The sequence below is a fragment of the Chiloscyllium punctatum genome, chromosome 14 (genome assembly GCF_047496795.1).
Source record: "Chiloscyllium punctatum isolate Juve2018m chromosome 14, sChiPun1.3, whole genome shotgun sequence".
Taxonomy (NCBI): domain Eukaryota; kingdom Metazoa; phylum Chordata; class Chondrichthyes; order Orectolobiformes; family Hemiscylliidae; genus Chiloscyllium; species Chiloscyllium punctatum.
Genome location: NC_092752.1, coordinates 39524541 through 39549051, shown reverse-complemented (window position 1 = coordinate 39549051; position 24511 = coordinate 39524541). Strand labels below are relative to the sequence as shown.

The following is a 24511-nucleotide window of genomic DNA, read 5'->3' as shown; positions in this document are numbered from 1 at the left end:
GACTGTAGGCAAATAGATGGTGATATCTTGCAAAATATCAAGATTACAGAGGAGGAAGTGCTGGATGTCTTGAAATGGTTAAAGGTGGATAAACCCCCAGGACCTGATCAGGTGTACCTGAGAGCTCTGTGGGAAGCTAGAGAAGTGATTGTTGGGCCTCTTGCTGAGATATTTGTATCATCGATAGTCACAGGTGAGATGCCGGAAGACTGGAGGTTGGCAAACGTGGTGCCACTGTTTGAGAAGGGCGGTAAAGACAAGCCATGGAACAATAGCCTGGTGAGCCTGACCGCGGTGGTGGGCAAGTTGTTGGAGGGAATCTTGAGGGACAGGATGTACATGTATTTGGAAAGGCAAGGACTGATTTGGGATAGTCAACATGGCTTTGTGCGTGGGAAATCATGTCTCACAAACTTGATTGAGTTTTTTGATGAAGTAACAAAGAAGATTGATGAGGGCAGAGCAGTAGATGTGATCAATATGGACTTCAGTAAGGCGTTCGACAAGGTTCCCCATGGGAGACTGATTAGCAAGGTTAGATCTCATGGAATACAGGGAGAACTAGCCATTTGGATACAGAACTGGCTCAAAGGTAGAAGACAGAGGGTGGTGGTGGAGGGTTGTTTTTCAGACTGGAGGCCTGTGACCAGTGGAGTGCCACAAGGATCGGTGCTGGGTCCTTTACTTTTTGTCATTTACATAAATGATTTGGATGAGAGCATAAGAGGTAAGTTTGCAGATGACACCAAAATTGGACGTGCAATGGACAGCAAAGAAGGTTACCTCAGATTACAACAGGATCTTGATCAGATGGGCCAATGGGCTGAGAAGTGGCAGATGGAGTTTAATTCAGATAAACTGCTGCATTTTGGGAAAGCAAATCTTAGCAGGACTTATACACATAATGGTAAGGTCCTAGGGAGTGTTGCTGAACAAAGAGACCTTGGAGTGCAGGTTCATAGCTCCTTGAAAGTGGAGTCACAGGTAGATAGGATAGTGAAGAAGGCGTTTGGTATGCTTTCCTTTATTGGTCAGAGTATTGAGTACAGGAGTTGGGAGGTCATGTTGCGGCTGTACAGGACATTGATTAGGCCATTGTTGGAATATTGCGTGCAATTCTGGTCTCCTGCCTATCGGAAAGATGTTGTGAAACTTGAAAGGGTTCAGAAAAGATTTACAAGGATGTTGTCAGGGTTGGAGGATTTGAGCTATAGGGAGAGGCTGAATAGGCTGGGGCTGTTTTCCCTGGAGCGTCGGAGGCCGAGGCGCGACCTTATAGAGGTTTACAAAATTATGAGGGGCATGGATAGGGTAAATAGGCAAAGTCTTTTCCCTGGGGTCGGGGAGTCCAGAACTAGAGGGCATAGGTTTAGGGTGAGAGGGGAAATGTATAAAAGAGACCTAAGGGGCAACCTTTTCACACAGAGGGTGGTACGTGTATGGAATGAGCTGCCAGAGGATGTGGTGGAGCCTGGTACAATTGCAACATTTAAAGTGAAAGGCAAGAGGTTTACAGGGTATTTGAGGAAAACCGTTTTCACTTAGGATGGTGTTGGTTCGCCTGGGAGGGTACTTGAGGTGGGAAAATGGACAACCTTTAAAATGTACTTGGATAAGCATTTGAAATGTCATAACATTCAAAACTCCAGGCCTAGTGTGGGAAAGTGGGGCTAGTGTAGACATTTTTGGCAATACAGAACGGCTTCTTCTGTACTTTATGATTCTCTAAGACCATAAGATGAAAAATTCTTAATCTATAAATATTCATTCATCATTTCACACAAATATTTTCATTGTAAAAATTTTTATCTGCAGCTACCACAAAAAGCATGATAATTAATAGCTATTTATTCGCAGGTGTACTCTATTAGATATTGGAGTAAGGAAAGTAAAGTGATGCAAATTAAGGTAGGGTGATGCATCTGTATCATCATATCTGTTTAATTAATTTTTATGGGAAAAGAGAATGAAATTATCTTTTCATATCTAATTTGTTGTTTACATTTCCACTAAGTACAATCTTGATATATGAAATAAATAACTGTGCTTCCTAATGCTTTAGAACATTTTCCTGATTGCATATATAATTTGTTTTAGTTTTGCCCACTCAACAAATAACCTGAAATGCTAATGTATAAATAATGAAACATTAAAGAACAATTACTTAATTCAACAAAAGAATAAGCCACATATGAAGCAGTTGGAGAAAATACTGTTGTCTAACCAGAAAGCATTGGAGTGTCTCAGTGGACTGAATTTTCTCTGATTCTGAACTGTTACTTACTAATCATTGTAACATTGTATCCAAGTCTACCTTTTAGCCTCTTGGTTCTTGCTCCAAAGTTGTTGATGAATTCAGTAGCCTTCTATCAGTCATGCTTCATTGACCAAGACCACACTGCATACACTAGTACAGACAGAGGCAAATGGGCACTAAGGGAAAGAATAATAGTGATTAGCTGACTTTTGTTGGCTGACACGGTTTGATTTCTAAATTTGATTTGTTTTGTAGTTAACTTTATTTTGATTTTGTGGTCAAGATGTCAATTACTGAGGCAAGGATTGAAATAGGGTATTGAGATTGCATGTTTCTTAAGAATGCCAGTGGTTGGTTCCATGATATTTCTGATGGTAGCTTGTTTCTTATTGTGCATGTGTTGTTCTCATATCATCAAGTGGCAGACATGTATCATCAGCCAAGTGGAGAAGGGTAGCCATTATCTCTGAACAGCCAGCTTCTGGTTCTTTGTGGTGATTTGAAGATGATATATTAGCAGATAGCAGTAGAAGAAGATATTATGCCTACTATTAGGATAATAGAGATTCACTACGGTTTGGCTTTTACCAAAAGAGTATGAATAGACTGGGATCCCCTGTGGTTCCTACAACTCTTTCTTTTCAAGATTTGCATAAAGATTTGTAGCTTGGCTGTCAGTTGCTGTATGTTCACTGACCTGGGAAGTTGACATGCAGATGTTTCGTCCCCTGTCTAGGTGACCTCTTCAGGGCTTTGAAGCCTCCTGCGAAGCGCTGCTGTATTGCATCGTCTGGAATTTATTTGGTTCCGTTCTTGCTGCTTCCAGTTGCTGGTTCTGATAGAAGCCGATATATTGGCTCTAGGTCCATGTGTTTGTTGATGCAGTCAGTGGATGAGTGCCTTGCTTCTAGAAATTCTCTGGCTGTCCTCTGTTTAGCTTGTCCTATGATCGTTCTGTTGTCCCAGTCAAATTTGTGGCCCCTGTCATCTGTATGAATGGCTACTAGATATAGCTGGTCCTGGTGCTTAGTGGCTAGTTGATGTTCATGGATGCGGATTGCTAGTTGTCTGCCTGTTTGTCCTATATAGTGTTTCATGCAGTGTTTGCATGGAATCTTGTAAATTATGTTTATCTTGCATGTGATGATTATAGGGTCTTTTGTCCTAGTGAGTTGTCTGAGCGTGGCTGACGGTTTATGGGCTGTCATGAATCAGAGTGGTTGGAGAGGTCTGGCTGTCAGTTCTGAGACATTTTTTATATAATGCAGAGTGGTTAGTGTGTTGGGTCATGACATGTCCTCATCGCGGCATTTGTCTGTAAGGAGCTTGAAGTTGTATTTGCAGGGTTTTCCATTCTTGGCGAAGACTCTGTAGAGGAGTTCTCCTTCTCTTCGCAGGTCGGAAGTGCTGCAGTGTGTTGTAGTCCTTTTGAACAAGGTCCTACTGCAGCTTCTCTTATGTGTGTTTGGGTGGCTACTGTTGTAGTTAAGGATCTAATCCATATGTCGCTTTTCTGTACATTTTTGTGGTGCATTCACTGTTCTGTGTTTTTTCAACCATCACATGCAGGTTAGGAGTTGATTGTTGGTTTCCTCCTCTCTCATAAGTCTGATACCTGTGAGCAGGGTGTTGATAATGCAGTGTGTGTTCTTGATTTGTGTTCTCTTAATAATTACAAAAGTGTCACCCGTGTATCTGGTCCAGAGTTTGGGTCAGATATGTGGAAGGGCTATTTGTTTGCCTTTGCATCACTGCTTCTGCTATGAGCCAGATGTTTGTCACACTAAGGCAAGGAAGGGATGGTAGGGTGAAGGAACCTTGGATGACAAGAGATGTGGAATATCTAGTCAAGAGGAAGAAGGAAGTTTACTTAAGGTTGAGGAAGCAAGGATCAGACAGTGCTCTAGAGGGTTACAAGGTAGCCAAGAAGGAACTGAAGAATGGATTTAGGAGAGCTAGAAGAGGGCATGAAAAAGCTTTAGTGGGTAGGACTAAGGAAAACCCCAGGGCATTCTACACTTATGCGAGGTACAAGAGAAAGGCCAGAGTGAGGGTAGGGCCAATCAGGGACATTGGAGGGAACTTGTGCCTGGAATTGGAGGAGGTGGGAAGGTCCTTAATGAATACTTTGCTTTAGATTAGATTAGGTTCCCTACAGTGTGGAAACAGGCCACACTAACCCGCCGAAGAGTAACCTACCCAGACCCATTCTCCTCTGACTAATGCACCTGACACTATGGGCAATTTAGTATGGCCAATCCACCTGACCTGCACATCTTTGAACTATGGGAGGAAACCAGAGCACCCGAAAGAAACCCATGCAGACACGGTGAGAATGAGCAAACTCCACACAGGCAGTCGCCCAAGGCTGGAATCGAACCCAGGTCCCTAGTGCTACGAGATTATAGTGTTAACAACTGATCCACCGTGCCACCTCGTGCTTCAGTATACATTAGTGAGAAAGACCTTTTCATTTGGATGGCATGAAACAGGCTGAGATGCTTAAACAGGTTGATGATAAGGAGGATCATGTACTGGAAATTTTGAAAAACACGAGGATAGATAAATCCCCTGGGCCAGACGGGACAACCTTGCGTTATTATGGGAAGCGAGAGAAGAGATTGCTGCACCTTTGGTGATGATCTTTGCATCCTCACTGTACACTGGAGTAGTACCAGATGATTGGAGGGTGGCAAATGTTATTCTCTTATTTAAGAAAGGGAATAGGGATAACCCTGGGAATTATAGACCAATCGGTTTTACATCAGTGGTGGGCAAATTATTGGAGAGGATTCCGAGAGATAGAACTTATGATTATTTGGAAAAGCATAGCTTGATTAAAGATAGTCAGCATGGCTTTGTGAGGGGCAGGTCATGCCTCACAAGTCTCATCGAATTATTTTGAGGATGTGACAAAACACATTGATGAAGGTAGAGCAGTGGATGTGACGTATATGGGTTTTAGCAAGGCATTTGATAAGGTTATCCATGGTAGGCTCATTCAGAAAGTAAAAAGATATGGGTTACATGGAAATGTGGCTGTCTGGATACAACATCAGCTAGCCATAGAAGACATAGGGTGGTACTAGATGTAAAGTATTCACCTTGGAGCTCGGTGACCAGTGGTGTTTTGCAGGGATCTGTTCTGGGATTTCTGCTCTTTGTGATTTTGAAAAATGACTTGGATGAGGAGGTGGAAGTGTAGGTTAGTAAGTTTGCTGATGACACAAAAGTTGGTGGAGTTGTGGATAGTGTGGAGGGCAGTTATAGTTGCAATGGGACATTGACATGATGCAGAGCTAGGCTGAGAGGTGGTAGATGGAATTCGATCTGTAAAAGTGTGAAGTGATTCATTTTGGAAGTTCGAATGTGAAAGCAGATTACAGATTAAAGACAAGGTTCTTGGCATTGTAAAGGAACAGAGGGATCTTGGGGTCCATGTCCATAAATCCCTCAAAGTTGCCACCCAAGTTGATAGAGTTGTTAAGAAGGCTTATTGTGTGTTGGCTTTTATTGGCAGGGGGGATTGAGTTTAAGAGCCGCAAGGTTATGGTGCAGCTCTATAAAGCCCTGGTTAGATCACATTTGGAATATTGTGTTCAGTTCTGGTTGCCTCATTATAGGAAGGATGTGGAAGCTTTAGAAATGACGCAGAGGAGATTTACCAGGATGCTGCCTGGACTGGAGAGCATGTCTTATGACGAAAGGTTGAGAAAGCTAGGGCTTTTCTCATTGGAGCAAAGAAGGGTGAGAGATGACTTGATAGAGGTGTGCAAGATGATGAGAGATATAGTTAGAGTGGATAGCCTGAGACGTTTTCCCAGGGTGGATATAGCTATGACAAGGGGGCATAATTTTAAGGTGAATGGAGGAAGGTGGAGGGGAGATGTCAGAGATCAGTTCTTTACACAGAGAATGGTGGGTACGTGGAATGCACTGCCAGCAATGATAGTAGAGTCAGATACATTAGGGACATTTAAGTGACTCTTGGATAGGCATATGGATGATCATAAAATGAAGGATGTGTAGGTTAGTTTAATCTTAGAGTGGGATAAAAGGTCGGCACAACATCAAGGGCGAAGAGCCTGTACTGTGCTGTACTATTCTACATACTATGTTCTAATTGCTCCTGACAGCAGTCAAACATGAACTATATCATCTTGGATCAGAGTCATACGTAGGCCTGACAGGTAGGAATGGAAGTTTTCCTTCCCTAAAGGATATTAGTGAAACATGTGATTTTTATAACAATTGATGATGGTTTCATGGTTATCATAACAGAGACAAAGCATTCAGTTCCAGAAACAAACAGAGAATGGTCAGAGTAACTGTGATTTAGCAGTATCTGTGAAGTGAGAAACAGAGTTAATGTTTTGAGTCCGGTATGACTTTTGTGTTCTAAAGAAGAATCATATTTGATACGATACATGAACTATGTTTCTCTCTACAGATTCTGCCAGACCGGTTGAGTTTCTCCAGCATTTGACGTGTTTGTTTTGGATTTTCATTATCTGCAGTATTTCACTTTAATTCAATTCCAGAGGCATGTAAATAAAGTAGTTGTAAATAAAACTAAAGTAACATTTGGATGGGAGGTAACTTCATTGTTAAATTTTTAGATAAATTTTAAAATTGAAATAAATCTACATCTTACACATATATTACATGCCTATATTTTGTCTTATTAATTTAGAGGTCTTTAGGAATGTATGAGATTTCATCGGAAGAAATATTGGTGCTTAAAACAAAGAGGAAAGATGATAATAAGATGGATTTGGCTATTCTGCTAAGTTACTTAGTCCACTGAGAGGAAATATGTACAATAGTAAGAATGTTTATTTATTACTGCTGCTTAAACATGGGCTAGTATCTAGTATAAATGAGTAAATCTATGGCACTGGATACACAAACTCTACCTGGAAATCTTTTATCAGCTGTAATATGCTCACTCATGCTCAATTTGGGTTCCACCAGATCTACTCAGTTCAAGATCACAGTCTTGCTTTGGTTCAAACATGGACAAAAAAGCTGAACTCAAGAGGTGAGAAGAGTATGACTGCCTTTCACATCAAAGCAGCTTTTGACCAAGTGTGGCATCAAAAAGCCTTAGCAAACTGAAGTCAATGCAAATTGGGAGAAACTCTTCACTGGTTGTGGTCATACTTAACATAAAGAGAGATGCTTGTGGTTGTTGAAAGGCAATCATTTCAACTCCAAGGCATCATTGCAGGAGTTCTCCAAAGTCCTTTCCTAAACCCAACCAACATCAATTGCCTGAATTTCCCTCCATCATAAAATGAGAAGCAGGCATGTCCACCGTCAGTTTCCCAGACCATCACAGAAGCCAACCTTCCATTCATCGTCTCCATGTTACACAGCTCACTGCTGTGGAAAGGCTGCCAATATAATCAAAGATCCCTTACACCCTGATAATGATCTCCTACAACCTCTTCCATAAAGGTATAGAAGCCTGAACACAATAATCACCAGGTTCAGGAACAGTTTCTTCCTGGCCATTATTAAACTGATGATTGGACTCTCTAGTTTCAAATAATAATCTTCCTAACACTGACCTAGCCTAGCGCACACTCTGTGCAATGTAACCTGTATGCCTCTCTGTAAATGTTTGTGATCCATACATCTTTACTTACTATATCTGCTTGTAAAGCTCATAAACACAGCTTTTCACTGTACCTCGGTACATGTGACAATAAATCAATCAACCAATCAGTGATCATTGTAATTTGTAATGTCTCAGGTGATGAAGCAGTCTGTGCCAGCTTGCAGCAGCACCTGGGCAAAGTTCAAGCTTAGCCTGATTAGTGGCAAATAGCATTAATTCTATGTAAGTGCTGGTAATGGCTATCTCTAGTAAGACAGGATCTAACTGTTGCCCTTTGACATTATCAACACTAAATTCTCCACTATTAAAGTTCTTGGGGATTACTGATGACCAGAAATGGAACCAAACCAGCCACATAGATACTATGGCTACAAGAACAGGTCAGAGGCTGGGAATCTTGTGACATGTATCTCATCTCCTGATTCCTGGTCTAGCCACAAGTTAAAAATAACATATCAGAAGTATGATTGAATACTCACCATTTGCCCAAGTGTATGGAATTCCAACAACAATTCTCGACATCCAGGACAAAGCAACCCACTTGACTGACATGTTGTCCAGCACATTGGACATTTACTCCCTCCAGCGCTTTTGTGCTATGGCAGCAGTGTAGACAATTTACAGGGCACACTGCAATCACTCTCAGAGCGTTCTCCAGCAGTACCTTCCATAACTGAAACCACTATCATGTAAAATGCGACAGCAGACCTGTGGAAACATTGTAACACAAATTTCCTTCTAAGTCACACATGATCCTGATTTGGAAGTACAGGTTAGATTTCACAGTTATGTCCTGCTGGCATATTGAAGGTGGGAGATCTCATAAAACAAAATGCATTGTCTTCCCACTGTCTTCATGCCCACCCATACCTGTCTCCCATTGTACAATGGGTGGAGAAGGCACAAATAACCTGCCTGCCCTTTGACTGAGTCAGGACCTTAACTGGCCATGTAGGGGCCTCATTCCACCTCCAATGATATTTTATGTCTAACAGTGAAGGCAGAGTCAAGACAGGCAGGCCAGCAGTTTTTGCAACATGGCCTGCTGTCTACAAAGAAGTGGGAAGGAGTAGGCCTGGTTTTTTTGGGGGGGGTAAGAGTTCCGTTGTGCCCACTGGACATTTTCCTCAAGATTATACCCCTCCTTGACTCACCTCTGTCAGACCCAAGCCTTCATACCATGCCCTTCCTCACCATCCTTCCCTCCCTCCACCCACCTTGCAATGACCTATCACTGGGTTCATCTAAAATCTTGGACTTACCTTTAAGTCTGTATTCCATCAGTCTTCTGCTTAGAGAATGCCTGTAGTCCCAGGTTTGGTGACTGCTCAATTCTGGCACTGCTGGGATTACAGAGTAGTTGACTAATCTGGCTGGTCAGCAGTTCCTGGTGGTGGGACTTTCTCCCAGAAGGAATCAGAAGTCTCACTCTGAATGAATTAAGACTGCTCTCCACACAATATTGCTGCAGGGCAGCCAAGTTTTAGGTGGGAGGGTTCATGTCGACATCTTGGTTGTTGGGGGGATGGAACAACACTGGGATGAACCAGGGAATAATGTATCCCATATGTCCAGCCCTATACCACCATTGCTATAACTGGGTCAGAACCCTGGAATGGCCTCCTTAACAGCACTTTGGTCTGCCTACTTCAAATGAATCATCAGTGCCATAAGGACAATTAGGAAGGAACAAAATATGTTGACTGTTCAAATGTTCGCATCCTAAGAATGATTAAAAATAATGCAAAACAGATATTTAACAAAAATTTAATGAGAAGATTTTTCAATTTTCTTGTAGCACTTGCTGAAAGCTACGTGAGCAAGTGTTTTGGGAGATTTGATTTTTTTGCTCCATGTCTCTGCCTCCAGCAAGCTTCCACATCACTGAAGCATACAAAAAAAAATGACCCTTGACAGCAAATCTTCTGCTGTCATCAATTCATTTAGATTGTAATGGATACTATTCCCAATGTAAATTAATGATACTAGACAAATGAAACACCCATAATAATAAACATTTGCTCTCATCTATACCAAATAAAGTGTGTTTTGTTTATGTAAGAAATATACCTTCTACAGTTGTTAGCAGACAGCAGAACACAGCAATATGTCAAATTAATGATGAAAAACGGCCTTCCTTTATTATGTTCTTGAAAGATTTATAATAAATGTAATATAATAGCAACCATCAAAACTAGAATATATCCAGTTTTCAATGAAGATCAAATTATTTATTGCATCATAAATATTGTCTATTGTATCCAGATAATTAAATCTGGAACCCATTTGCTGAATTAGGATGATGGAATCACATGTATCACAGTTGGATCATTCAGCAATTTTGCTCTTTCTCTGGCCTTCAGATTCTCTAGGATATGCCATAATGTTGAGAACAAACCACTACCAGTGAATATTTGGGGTTCGAGAGCTGCAATTAATCTTCCTTGTGCCTGATTAATGGTGGTTGGATGTAAATCACTGATGGGTCTTAACAAGAAGAGGCATTTGTTTTAACAACAAGATGTAGTTTATTGCATGATATCGATGAATACATGTTACATTGATTATTGTAATGACAATGTCCTTTTACTTTTTCAGTATTTTTAATTGTGGACGAAATTGGAAATTAATTGTTTCAAAACAAAGGATTGCAGAAGGATTATAGCAAGTTTCTGAAAGCAAGAAACCTTAGACCTACTGTAGTACAGTGTATATTAGATACTGGTTGAAGTAATAGCAAGAGAAGGCACAGGCAAGCTGAGCCCAAGGTGTGCACAAATGGAGATTCAACTGGAAACAAGTAGCTGATTGGTCTCTAGACTACTGACCAGCTATCAATGGCAAAGGCCTTCTACCTTCTGACAACAATTGATTGGTTCTCAGGTTTCTGAAGAGCTTGTAAACAAGAAGGGAGAAGCAATTAGACCTCCACGAGTCTAGGAGCTGTCTCTGTTCTCTGTATTTTAACTTCAGTAATTGCTGCTCATTCTGATTTTAAATTAAGATGTTACAGACCTTTTCTAAATGTGAATCAGTCACTCTATGCCTCCTGAAAGCAACTGGAGAAGGAAGACCAAGAAACAGCATTCTGATTAGTAAAGGAATCAGTTCTGCATCCCTCTACATAGGAACCATTAAAATGCTTTCCCAGTCTTTCCTCCACCCATGATTTTTCCCCTTGTGTCTGCAATATTCAGATACAAGTCTGCAAGGGGAGTTTATAAGGAGATTAGAGTTGTAACTACTAGTGCCATATGCTGACATTTCACAATTGTTTATCTATAGATGGAGTCTAATTACATATACCAAAGTAAATAAAAATTCTTGTTAAGTAGGAAAACCTGGTCCATCCTTTTTGTTAACCTGGGTAAATTGGGAAACTTTACATAAATTTTCTTCACAATGCCTTTAGACCGAGTTATTTTAATATGTGGACAAAGAGACTGGCTGTCAATGAGCATTGAATTTTCACCATTGCTTGTAGCCAATGTAAGACGTATAAATTTTCACGACTCCATTCTGTCATGCTTTCTTTCAACATGGTTTTAACAGGGCACTGCAGTCCCTGACCGTTCAGGTAAAGTGTTGCGGGTGCCCACCCCTGATCTGATTGGAAATTCCATTGAGAAGCTGACGGACAGGCTCGATCAAAATTTCTAATCCATTGTAGATCAATATCTTATGAACTGCAATCCAAAGGCTGGCAGGGGCATCATTAATGGTGAACACTTTAGCATATCCCAGAGTTGTGTTTGAGTCCTGTTAATCATGTCTGATTTCCAACATAGACCATCTCCAGTTTGGAAAAGACCATTGGTCCACTGAGACTGTCACCATGTTGTTTTTGAAGTTGTAACTAATGTTACTTGTTTAGTTTCATCTCCAGGTGATTGTTTTTGCCACTTTTCCCATAATTTTGTTTGGAAAGTTATTGTCATTCCATTATGGATTGTTTGTCTATTACAATTTAGTCTAAAATACTTGGTGCGGTCCAAAACAGAAATCCGAAATCCCAGTTAGTTGCTGAAAAGATGAAGTCATAAGATTTGATAGTTTAAGACAAATTAATTTTACTATGTAAGGGTCAAGTGAAGCAAATGTGACTAACTAAATGCTATCTGAAGTAATTCAAGTTAAAAGGAAAACACATAATCAACAAAATCCTCAACAGAATATTCCCTTTTCCACTTTGACTCCCCATAGAAAGATTTTGGCTGATTGTCTGGATCTTGAAGACTATCCACTTTCTTGGTACAACTTTCAACATTTCGACAGCTGATAAGATTCTGGACTTTGTAGCTCAATGTAAAGCCACACACACTTTCTGCATCATGGCAAAAAAAAAGTTTAAAAACTAATCCTTCTGCATCGCTCCTGGTCTTCAGCTGCTGTACAACTCTTAGGAAATTCTATCTCTGCTTTTTGAATCCGGAGTCTAATAAACTACAATTTTGTTGCTTCAAGAGTTCTAACCCTAAACTTCATGCAAATATCTCGGCATGGTGGCACAGTGGTTCGCACTGTTGCCTCACAGTGCCAGAGACCTGGGTTCAATTCCCGCCTCAGGCGACTGACTGTGTGGAGTTTGCACATTCTCCCTGTGTCTGCGTGGGTTTCCTCTGGGTGCTCCGGTTTCCTGCCCACAGTCCAAAGATGTGCGGGTCAGGTGAATTGGCCATGATAAATTGCCCGTAGTGTTAGGTGAAGGGGTAAACGTAGGGGTATGGGTGAGTTGCGCTTCGGCGGGTCGGTGTGGACTTGTTGGGCCGAAGGGCCTGTTTCCACACTGTAAGTAATCTAATAAATCTCCATTCTCATTACCCGATGAGTTAACATTGGATCATTATTAGTACTTAGTGATTTCCATAACCTTTCAGTGTTCCAGACGTTATTAAAGCATTAACTGTCCTTGATGTGGGATTATGTATACAACTGTTGGTATTAAAAGAAATAAAGTACTTGAGGGGATTTAATTTATTCCAATGTGTTTTCATGAATGGCAGTTTTTTTAACATAGTAAAGATTGTAACAGATACTTAAAGCTTCATTTTATTTCATCTCAACATGACTCCTGAGACCTGGCTATAGTGATACAGAGTGAGCTGGCATGGGTCAAGGAAATGGCTAATGGGTGTGTTGGCTATATTTAGCATGGCGTTCAGGGGGATGAGAGGGTTTGTTAGGGTGGAGGGGCTTAATATTTAATACAATAGCTGAGGCAAAGTCTCAGAGAACCAAAACAGATCTTTAGCACACTGGCAATTGCTAGCACCTGGGGCTATCTTTGATCAATGACTGGGGACAGCAGGTGTAACTCCATTCAGCACCAAACATCGGAGGATACTGCTATTCAATTGTGTTTTCCCAATGCACGCAGTTGGGAGGCATCCTAATTCGCATTGTTGAACTCAGGAAAGAAAAATATTTGATGTATAAATACTTCAGATGGTTTGGTAATTTCTAGGGTCCAGAATTTTTAATTGTGTTACATTTACAAATTTAAATTCCCAAAAATTAAAAGTTACCATCTAAAATAAACCATGAAAACAGATGTTTGCAAGATACACCTTTTGTTGCTACTTTGCTATTTGCAGCTGAGTTGTTTTATCATCCAGTCAAGATGACCAATAGGTTCCTCATCAAGAAGAGCTAATATCTGAATATGAAAATTTTAACTCGAGTCATCTTATTGGAACTAAGGTGATGACAGGTTGGTTGATAGAGATGTTTAAAATGATGATAAACAAAACTGTGTATGAGGGAGACCTGAGACAAAATAGAAATTGCTGGTTACACTGAGCAGTTCTGACAATATCTATGGGAAGAAAGGAATTAACATTTAAAATCTGGCAGTGACTTAACAAGAAACTTTGTTGAATTTTCAGAATAGGTTCGACAGTTGATTGAAGGGGGAAAAATAGAGGGTATGGAACAAGGACTGAAGGCTAACAATACTATATCCTTTTATAAACCACTTTATAGTGAATATACAAAGTTTCAATGTACTTCATGGAGGTTTGGTCAGACAGAACGAGATACTGAACCAAAGGGGAACAGAAAAGGTACGCAAATATTTGATTAAAATGTGGATATTAAGTAGGTTAATAAAGCAGGTGGAAAGAGCATTGAGGGAGAAAATTCTAGAAGTGAGGAACTAAAATTCCTGAAGACACATTTGCCAATGGATGGGAATGGAAAGTTCTGGGGTTGGATAGTGGCAAGTCTAGAGATTACAGATATAGGCCCAGATATAGAGAACAAGGTCATGAAGTGCAAGTTAACCATAACCCTAAATTCCAGCAGGAGAATTTTAAATTTTAAGGTTTTTGGGAATGGAAAGCCAAGCTTGGCCCACAGGAAAAGGTTTAATGGAAAGGGATTTGAGTGTGACAGCATAAGATGAACATATTTTCGAGCAAGTTGAAGTTTCTTGAGGATGGTGGATGACAGACCAGCAGGAAAGCATTAGAATGATCCAGCCTGGAAAAGCATGAGGTTTTCAGCAGCAAATAGCTGAGACAAATGCAGAGACAGCTAATGTTGCTGACGTGAAAGCAGACGGATTTTGGTTGGAAAGGGTCAGAAACTCAAATCTGAATCAACCACTGTGGAACCAATTGGTTTGATATGATACAAAAAATGGAGTGTGTAATAGAATTGGGGACAGAGGCATGGAGATTACATTACAGGATTTAGTTCGACCAGCATTTGACTGGAAGAATTTGTCGCTGATTCACTACTAAATATTCAAAGATTGATAAATAAAATGACAACACAGAATTCATAGAAGTGCCAAGGATGATTGAGGAGAGGAAAGACTATGTGTCCTCAGCACACATGTGAAAATTAACTTGTGTAGGATAATGTTGTCAAGAGGTTGCCAGTGGATGAAGATAGATCGTTAAGGGTCTCATCAAAATAGGTTGGTTGGGCTAAACTAGGCTGGGATGAAGAGGTGACAAATAAAAAAAAGTCATAGAGTCATAGAGGTGCACAGAACAGAAACAGACCCTTTAATCCAACTCGTCTATGCCGACCAAATTATCCCAACCCAATCTAGTCCCACCTGCCAGCACTCGGCCCATATGTCCTCCAAACTCTTCTAGTTCATAATTCCATCCAGATGCCTTTTAAATGTTGCAATTATACCAGCCTCCACCACTTCCTCTGGCAGCTCATTCCATACACGCACCAACCTCTGCATGAAAAGGTTGCCCCTTAGGTCTCTTTTATATCTTTCCCCTCTCACCCTAAATCTATGCCCTCTAGTTCTGGACTCCCCAACCCCAGGGAAAAGACGTTGTCTATTTATCCAATCCATGTCCCTCATAGTCTTATAAACCTCTATAAGATCACTCTTCAGCCTCCAACGCTCCAGGGAAAAGAGCCCTAGTCTATTCAGCCTCTCCCTATAGCTCAAATCCTCCAACTCTGGCAACATCCTTGTAAATTGTTTCTGAACCCTTTCAAGTTTCACAACATTCTTCCAACAGGAAGGAGACCAGAACAGCATGCAATATTCCAACAGTGGCCTAACTAATGTCGTGTACAGCCGCAACATGACCTCCCAACTCCTGTAGTCAATACTCTGACCAGTAAAGGAAAGCATACCAAACGCCTGCTTCATTATCCTATCTACCTGTGACTCCACTTTCAAGGAGTTATGAACTTGCACTTCAAGGTCTCTTTGTTCAGTAACTCTCCCGAGGACATTCCCATTAAGTGTATAAGTCCAGCTAAGATTTGTTTTCCCATCTGCCACTTCTCAAATATGATCAGATTACAGCATAATCATTGGACATTAGAAGAACAAAGTGATCTAATTAAAACACATAACATTCTGAGGGAGCTTGATAATATAGCTATTAGGAGTACATTCCCTCATATGGATGAATCCAGAACTGGGAGTCACAAACTAGGGTTACATCTCCCATTTAAGATGGATGAATTTCTTCATGGTGGTGGGGAGGGGGGGGTGGTGTTAAGCTTTTGATTTTTTTGCTTTCACATGCAGCAGTGAAGGTTGGGGTCACCAAATATTTTCAAGGCTGAGTTAGATGGATTTGTGGACCTATAAAATAATCAAGGGTTATGGTGGGCTTGTAGGAAATCAGAGTTAAGTATTTGGACCAGACTCAAGAGGCCAAATGGCTTCTTCCTGCTCATGTTTTTGTGTAAACATCTGATTCCACGTTAGAATTTGTGATGCAATTCTAAGAATCTCGACATGGTTCTTAGTAAAACACTCGTGGTGAAAATGATATTTATAGCCCATAGTTTGGATTGAGAATTCATGGACATATGCCTTCTGTGTAATCATGATATAATTTGTGCCCATGCTTAGAGGAATATCCCTCTTGGTGTTTTTAAAAGCTGATTGGAGGCAACAAATAAAGAAAATAATACTGAAGTTTCTAAACTGCTTATTTTATTGTGAAACAATAAAAAGCAATAGTCTAAATAATGGTCACGGATGAGAATGTGTTTCAGGATGTGGATGGTTGAGACACTTGTTTTGGAACTGAACTGTCCATTAAGCAATTCTTCCTTGACTTCCTCAATGTTACCTCATCTGATAGCAGTCGTTTCCCTTTTTATACTGTTTTGATATTGCACATCCAGTTTCATGATTTCTATGAAGGAAACCTCCATCCTTTTTTTGTTAGGATGTCCAAGTTGTGACCTTTTCCTATTCTGTATTTTTTTCTTAGCAGCGGTAGACAAAAGTTTTGTAATTTGCTGCTATTACAGTGCACCCTTTTCTGCCTTTCTCAGCAGTTGGCTGAACTTTGTATTTTCTGATTCCCTTACTGGCTGAGTTTTCCTTATGCAAAAGAAGCAAATGTTCATAAAAATTAAACGAACCTAAACAATTCTGTATCCAATCCTTGAATTTTGCCACCATTGTTTTCATTACAATTGGCATTCAAAGCAGTGTTTCTTTTATTGGTTGAGGAAGTTCCTGATGTGAGGTGGATGATTTAAACAGAATTTTATTTAGTTTTCTCAAAGTCTTGAAAAATTGCTGTGGATGATAAGGATTTGAAACAGAGAGACCGCTGATTGATTAAACTAGATAGCAATTGCCTCTTCAGCTTTGGAGAGAGAAGAAAACCTGAGTTTCAACATCTGTGATATTCAAACAGGATGATAAGATTCTTTTTAAAAAGAATACATGTTTTATCTCTTATTCATTTAAGAGTTCTGTTTGTGGTGCACTATTCCCTGGGTGAAGTTCCACAATTTATTACTGCTGCAGACAAGATACCCCAAATTGTCACGCTCCTGAGTGAGATGGGATAAACTGGCTCTCTTCTTTATTCACTCCCTCATTTTGGTTGTTCACAAAAAGGATAATTTAAGAAGTATTCGTTCAATTGTGGATGCCTTTCTCCGACAACAAATGTTCCAAAAGGAGCTAATTTAATTTGGCTTTCTCGTTAAAGAAATGTATTCATTACTAAATACGAGATACAGCGATCAGTCTCAAGGTTGTTCCTGAAGAGTAGATAATGGAATGTTATGTTTATTACTTTGGGTGATACCGGTTGCATTGACATTGGTAGTTGAAGAGTCTTGGATTTGCAGATTATCCGAGATTATTTTGTCCTGTTTTTATTTGATGGTGGCTGGCCTGCAGCACTCAGAGCAAGAGATTGTCTTTGTCTTTGCTTTTTTTTTACCTACAGCACAGATGGCTGTCCTCAAACTGTGACATTCATAGCACACTAACGCATCAGTCTATGAACAAACCTTGACCAGGGTTTTTAACCTCTGTGTTGTATCTTTCAGGAAGGCTAAAATACATAATCTGCAGGAGATGGCTTTCTCTTGGGGGTGTGGGGTGGGTATGGGGAATGGAAGTGGCATAGTCAGTCCGTTGTCATTTTTGTAGCCACAGTAGATGACAGCCCAGTTTGTCTGACTTATCTCTATCCTGTTTGAAGTTCTTTTGTTACCTTCAGGTGTCAGAGTCCAGGCATCTTCTTTAGACAGCCACTGAATTAACATCCTCAGTCATCTTTTGGCTGTTCATCCTTTTCATAAAATAAATTGAAATTAAAACTTCAATATCTTCCAGGTTCTGATTCATCATCATGATTGGCGGTAGAATTTCTTAATGAATGTTCATTAACATCTCACTGTTCTTACTTTGATTCTGCTGTAACCAGAAGTTGCCCAATCTTTATAGAACATTACAGGGCAGTACAGGCCCTTTGGCCCTCGATATTGCACCAACCTGTGAAACCAATGTGAAGCCCATCTAACCTCCACTATTCCATTTTCATCCATATGCCTATCCAATGACTATTTAAATGCCCTTAAAGTTGGCGAGTCTATTAGCATTGCAGGCAGGCTGTTACACGCCCCTACTACTCCCTGAGTCAAGAAACAACTCTGACATCTGTCCTATATCCATCATCCCTCAATTTAAAGCTATGTCCCTTCGTGTTGGCCATCACCATCTGAGGAAAAAGGCTCTTCACTGTCCACCCTATCTAACCCTCTGATTATCTTATATGTCTACAGGAAAATTTTCTGATTCAGTATGTGGATGTACCAATGACAGAAGGTGCAAAACTTGACCTACTCTTGGGAAGTAAGGCAGGGCAGGTGACAGAGGTGTCAGTGGAGGAGCACTTTGGGGCCAGTGACCATAATTCTATTAGTTTTAAAATAGTGATGGAAAAGGATAGACCAGATCTAAAAGTTGAAATAGTAAATTGAATAAAAGCTAATTATGAGGGTATTAGGCAAAAACTTTCAGAAGCTGATTGGGGCAGATGTTTGCAGGTAAAGGGACGGCTGGAAAATGGGAAGCCTTCAGAACTGGGTATTGACAGTCCAGAGGCAGTATATTCCTGTTAGGGTGAAAGGAAAGGATGGTAGGTATAGCGAATGCTAGATGACTAAAGAAACTGAGGGTTTTGTTAAGAAAAAGAAGGAAGCATATGTAAGGTATAGACAGGATAAATCAAGTGAATCCTTGGAAGAGTATAAAGGCAGTAGGAGTAAACTTAAGAGAGAAATCAGGAAGGCAAAAAGGGGACATGAGATAGCTTTGGCAAATAGAGTTAAGGAGAATCCAAAGGGTTTTTACAAATATGTTAAGGACAAAAGGGCAATTAGAGAGAGAATAGGGCCCCTCAAAGATCAGCAAGGCAGCCCTTTGTGTGGAGCTGCAGGAGATGGAGGAGATACTAAATGAGTATTTTGCTTCAGTATTTACTGTGGAAAAGGGCATGGAAGATACAGAATGTAGGGAGATAGGTGGTGACATCTTGAAATATGTCCATATTACAGATCCTTCTCTGGAGTGCTGGATGTTTTGAGATGCATAAAAGTGGAAGAATCCCCAGGACATGATCAGGTGTACCCTAGAACTCTGTGGGAGTCTAGGGAAGTGATTGCTGGGCTCCTTGCTGAGATATTTGTAGCATTGATAGTCACAGGTGAGGTGCTGGAAGACTGGAGGTTGGCTAACACGGTGCCATTATTTAAGAAAGGTGGTAAGGACAAGTCAGGGAAGTATAGACCAGTGAGCCTGACATTGGTGGTGGGCAAGTTGTTGGAGGGAATCCTGAGGGACAGGATGTACATGTATTTGGAAAGGCAAGGACCGATTAGGTATAGTCAACATGGCTTTGTGTGTGGGAAATCATGTCTCACAAACTTGATTGAGTTTTTTGAAGAAGTAACAAAGAGGATTGATGAGGCAGAGTGATAGACGTGATCTATATGGACCAGTAAGGCGTTTGATAAGGTTCCTCATGGGAGACTGGTTAGCAAGGTTAGATCTCATGGAATACAGGGAGAACGAGGCATTTGGATACAGAACTGGCTCAAAGGTAGAAGACATAGGATGGTGGTAGAAGGTTGTTTTTCAAACTGGATGCCTGTGTTCAGCAACATTCTCTAGGACCTTATCATTAAGTGTATAAGTCCTGCTAAGATTTGCTTTCCCAAAATGCAGCATCTCGCATTTATCTGAATTAAACTCCATCTGCCACTTCTCAGTCCTTTGGCCCGTCTGGTCCAGATCCTGTTGTAATCTGAGGTAACCCTCTTCGCTGTCCACTACACCTCCAATTTTGGTGTCATCTGCAAACTTAATAACTGTACTTCTTATGCTCGCATCCAAATCATTTATGTAAACGACAAAAAGTAGAGGGCCCAGCACCGATCCTTGTGGCACTCCACTGGTCACAAGCCTCCAGTCTAAAAAACCACCCTCCATCACACTCAGTGTTTCCTCCTAAGATCTTCCCTCCATACCAGGCAACATCCTAGTAAATCTCCTCTGAACCCTTGCATAAGCTTCCATGTCCTTCCTATAATGCGGTGAACAGAACTGTATGCAATACTTCAAGTGCAGCCGCCAGAGCTTTGGACAGCTGCAGGATGATCTCATGGCTCTGAAACCCCATCCCTCAACTAATAAAAGCTAACATACCGTATGCCTTCTTAACAATCCTATCAACCTGGGTAGCAACTTTGAGGGATCTATGTACATAGATACCGAGATCTCTCTGTTCATCTACACCACCAAGAATTTACTGTTAGCCCAGTACTCTTTATTCCTGCTGCTCCTTCCAAAGTGAATCACCTCACACTTTTTAACATTAAACTCCATTTGCCACCTCTCAGCCCAGCTATGTCCTTCTGTAACCTACCCTTTGGCACTATCCACAACTCCACCAACCTTCGTGTCATCTGCAAATTTACTAACCCATCCTTCTAAGACCCCATCCAGGTCATTTATAAAAATGACAAACAGCAGTGGCCCCAAAACAGATCTTTGCAGTACACCACTACTAACTGAATTCCAGGATGAGCATTTCCCATCAACCACCATCCTTTCTCATACTGAATTTAAATTAACCTGGTTCATTTGTATTTTGGAGGGCTGTTTTTGGAGGATCATTTCTATGTGTCTCTACCTGGGAAATTTTACTTCAAGATGTAAAAGGTTCACTGGAATGTCATTGTTTTTGGCATCATAAGTCAGTTTGAAAAGAATTAATGAGAATTTTAGCATTTTATCATGATTCTCTTTGACAAATTTATTTTCCTTCCATTAAATTCAATAAATTTGGTTGCCGGTTTTGCTGTATGATCTACCACTGAAATGATTCCTATTGATTGGAAAGATTTATGGCATATTGGATGGATAATTGCAGCCAGCGTACCACTTCTCAGTTGTACGATTCACCATTTGATACATGGCAATGCTTTCGAAGATGTGCAGTCATATTCAGTGAAAGCAATTTCTGTGGGCAGTACACGGTCAGAATTTTCCAACAGAGAATTAAGAGTCAGGAGTGAACTCAAACTCCTTTCCAGCTTCCATCTCCAGGCTCCGATGTGTATAACTGTGTACTCTCTGCTTCCTTAATTGACCTAGAAGCAGGTCTTTTGCCCACATTAGTAGATCCAACCCAAAACTGAAAGTGAGGTGATTTTGTGTGATCCTGAGCAAGCTTTGCCTTATTTGCCATTTTGTTTAAAGAGAGAAGCCTATTCAAAGTCAATGCTGGCAGCTATCAAGGTGCAAAATCAATGCATGCAACCCTGAATGGGAGTACTGGCTTTCATGCTACTTCTTTTGTTCAAATGCAATTTGTAAATGTCACTCTGAAAGATGGTCCAGCATGGTTATCCCTTCTGAAATACTCAAACCCATTACAGACTTTTTGGAGCCTTTTAATCTACTATTTCAGTGCATCCATCAACTATCTTGATGACCTAATCTGTACTACTCCAAATTTAAAATATTGCCCTATGCAACTAAAGCAGGTCCTACAAGTAGACCATTTCAGGATCTGCTTTCCATGTACATCCCTGAAATGATGTGCATTTTGCTTTAGCCCCATCTGACCACCCCTCTGACAAACAGAAGGAACCCATTTCATGAAGGTGTGCATCATCATTTTCCTTGAGAGTTGAAAACTCCTAACATCTATAATCAAAAAGGACATGGATCACAATTGTGGAGATTGTTGGCATCATGACACAGCATCACTGCCAATAGCTTCATGGTTGCAAGCCATTCTTTGATCTTTTGAGGTGTAGCAGGAAGAGTCTGACCTCACAGAAATTGTGCAAGCCAAGGCGACATGTTGCTCCTCAGTTTTGAAGGAGTATGTACCCAGGACATTCATTTGGCTTTGAAAACATATTGCAGCTGAATGCTTATGGGAATAACATCAATATGCCACCCCAATCCACCTGGAGGAGTTGCCCTTAAAAAGAAAGATTGGAGTGCCTCATCTTTCTCTCCTTCTTGGCCTTGCAGAAGAAATAAGCACACATCATCCTGATCTGGAAGCAGGATCCCAATGATGAGATCCAGAACAACTGAAAAGGAGATATCCCACAGTCAGTCCAGATGCACATGGTTGCTAAAGGTGCTCATACAGTGATGCCTCATAGGAAAGCATGCTGACCACTGAATAATGAGAAGGGCCTCTGCACTGCAGACCTCAAGACAAACACCCATCACATACTCTTACGTCTCACCCATGCACAAGCAGTCTGAGTCCATCCTGCTCCCTAAAGAATCCCTCAACACAGCAACAGCAGGAGATGCCCAAAGTACCAACATAGCAGACATAGGGATAATGGCACTAAATGGGGAACATGGGAAAAGAGAACAGGAGGAGATGTCTGAGTCACAAGAATCTGTGGATCAGTTCCTTTGGAGGACAGGGTTGGGTACCATTAGGATCAGACACAACGATGCTTGACTGCAGTGTTTGAGGTCTCAGGTGCCCCAGTCTGGTACTCTGATCAGCAGAAACACAGATGTGGCCATACGTTAAAATGCTCTGAGGATATGTGTGCACATGGACTGTGATTGGATAATCAATGAAGCAAATAGGTTCCATCTCAGATTTGAAGCACTTGAGCACCTCCCATGAGAGAGAAGTCAGTCTCATGGAGAGCTGCATGTACCAATACTGGGCTGCATGCAAGAACAGGATTATATCCTATAGGGCACTTTATGTATCTTGGACTTATCAGCTCATAACTGATGTACATAGTGTTTGGGATAAAATGCACTACTGTACCAATGTGCTCTTGTGACCTCTACCATGAGACAACAATGGGATGATCCATCTTGCAGCCAGTTTCAGTACAGTACAGGTCAGACTGTTATCTTAAGAGGTCCTAACATAGGGCTGAATCTTACTTTTGGGCTGTTAGTTTAATTAAGTTTCATGGAGTGTTTCTCTCCACAAAATCTAGCGAGATCTCTTGCTGAATCTTACAAAACCTGCCTCATTAACTACCTTCTCTGACCCTATGGCAAACCTCTTGTCTGATTCTAACATACCACTCAACATACAACAGAACAATTCACCATTGCGAGGATATCCTGGAATGGACTGACAACCCTGGCAACAGTACCACATACAATGCTATTATGCAGCCGATAATCACTGTTTCTCTGGAGCTGCCATGCACAATTCCTGACATTAGCCCAGACATGGCAGAGTATGGAAATTTGCTCCCTTGTTTTGTGAGCATGACTCGGGGGCCCTGTTGATATACAGGCAGGATGTCCACTTTCTCCAGAACTAGCAGAGTGGGCATGACATCAGGCTATGCCAGCCTATTCAAGATTATAACCCCAGGTAGTGCAGTCTTAGCTGTGTGGAAGAACACACAGAAATGTCAGAAGAGAGTCAATAATATGACTGACAAGCAATAATCCTACCAAATAGGCAATTCATCGCTGCAGAGCCAGAATCTTATCTTGACACTTATAACTTAGTTAAAAGATGTAGTGAGGCCCATCTTGATACCTGGACTTCTTGCACAATTCTCACCATTGCCCAAGTTGTTTAGGCTCCTCACAAGGTTCACCCATATGTGAGAAGTGTAGCTATGTTTGAGTGTTGAACAGCCATATAGAAACATGGCTACTGACAGAGAGACCCATAAATGTCAAAAGCTGTGACAGCTGCTACAAGCAACAAAAGGAACTGGAAAAGAAGAAAAAATTGAGCCACAGCTGAAATACTGGGTTAGACACACTGATTGAAATTTTTCCTTTCCCCCGGCTATTGAATTGGAAGTTTTCCTATGTGCAATGCCAAAATGACACATGTGCTGCTGTGATTCCAGCTGATCTTAACATTGGAAGTGAGACCCCAGAGTGAAACCTGGGTTGATAGACTATAAGTTTAATTTTTGCTGTAGGTTACTGTGGTGGTTAATTTCTGAACATTTACACACAAAGTTGCGAATGTTCTTTAACAAAATAACACACATTTATTACACAAAATAAGAAATGATAAACAACGGTAGTATAGGAAGATTTTAACAGAAACAGCAAAATAGAATTCCAGCCTTTAATGTATACCCAATCTCAGAATAATCTTAAGCCTTTAATTTCTAAACTGACTCTTTTCAGGTATCCATCTCGGAGTACTAAAACAGTTTTATGACTTATTTACCAGTCTACTGACATGAACCTTGATTTGATTCTGATGGCCTAAAGGTTCTGAGAGCTTGTTAATTTCTACTAATTCTCATAACCTGGACATTCTACAAACTAAACCTTTTCTGTTAAGAAGAAACTAAAATTGAGTTGAACACTTGACTTTTGTGCTCTAAAGTCAAAA

General features: G+C 40.7%; 1 protein-coding gene across 1 annotated transcript in view; it reads right to left on the bottom strand.

Moving 5' to 3' along the window:
* LOC140485736 (short transient receptor potential channel 3-like) overlaps positions 1 to 8427 on the bottom strand; it is a 190820-nt gene extending 182393 nt beyond the window's left edge. Inside the window, exon 1 of the mRNA XM_072584215.1 lies at positions 8360 to 8427. The gene's annotated coding sequence lies outside the window, so the exon portion shown is untranslated. The remainder of the gene's footprint in view (positions 1 to 8359) is intronic.
* Positions 8428 to 24511: the final 16084 nt, after the last annotated feature.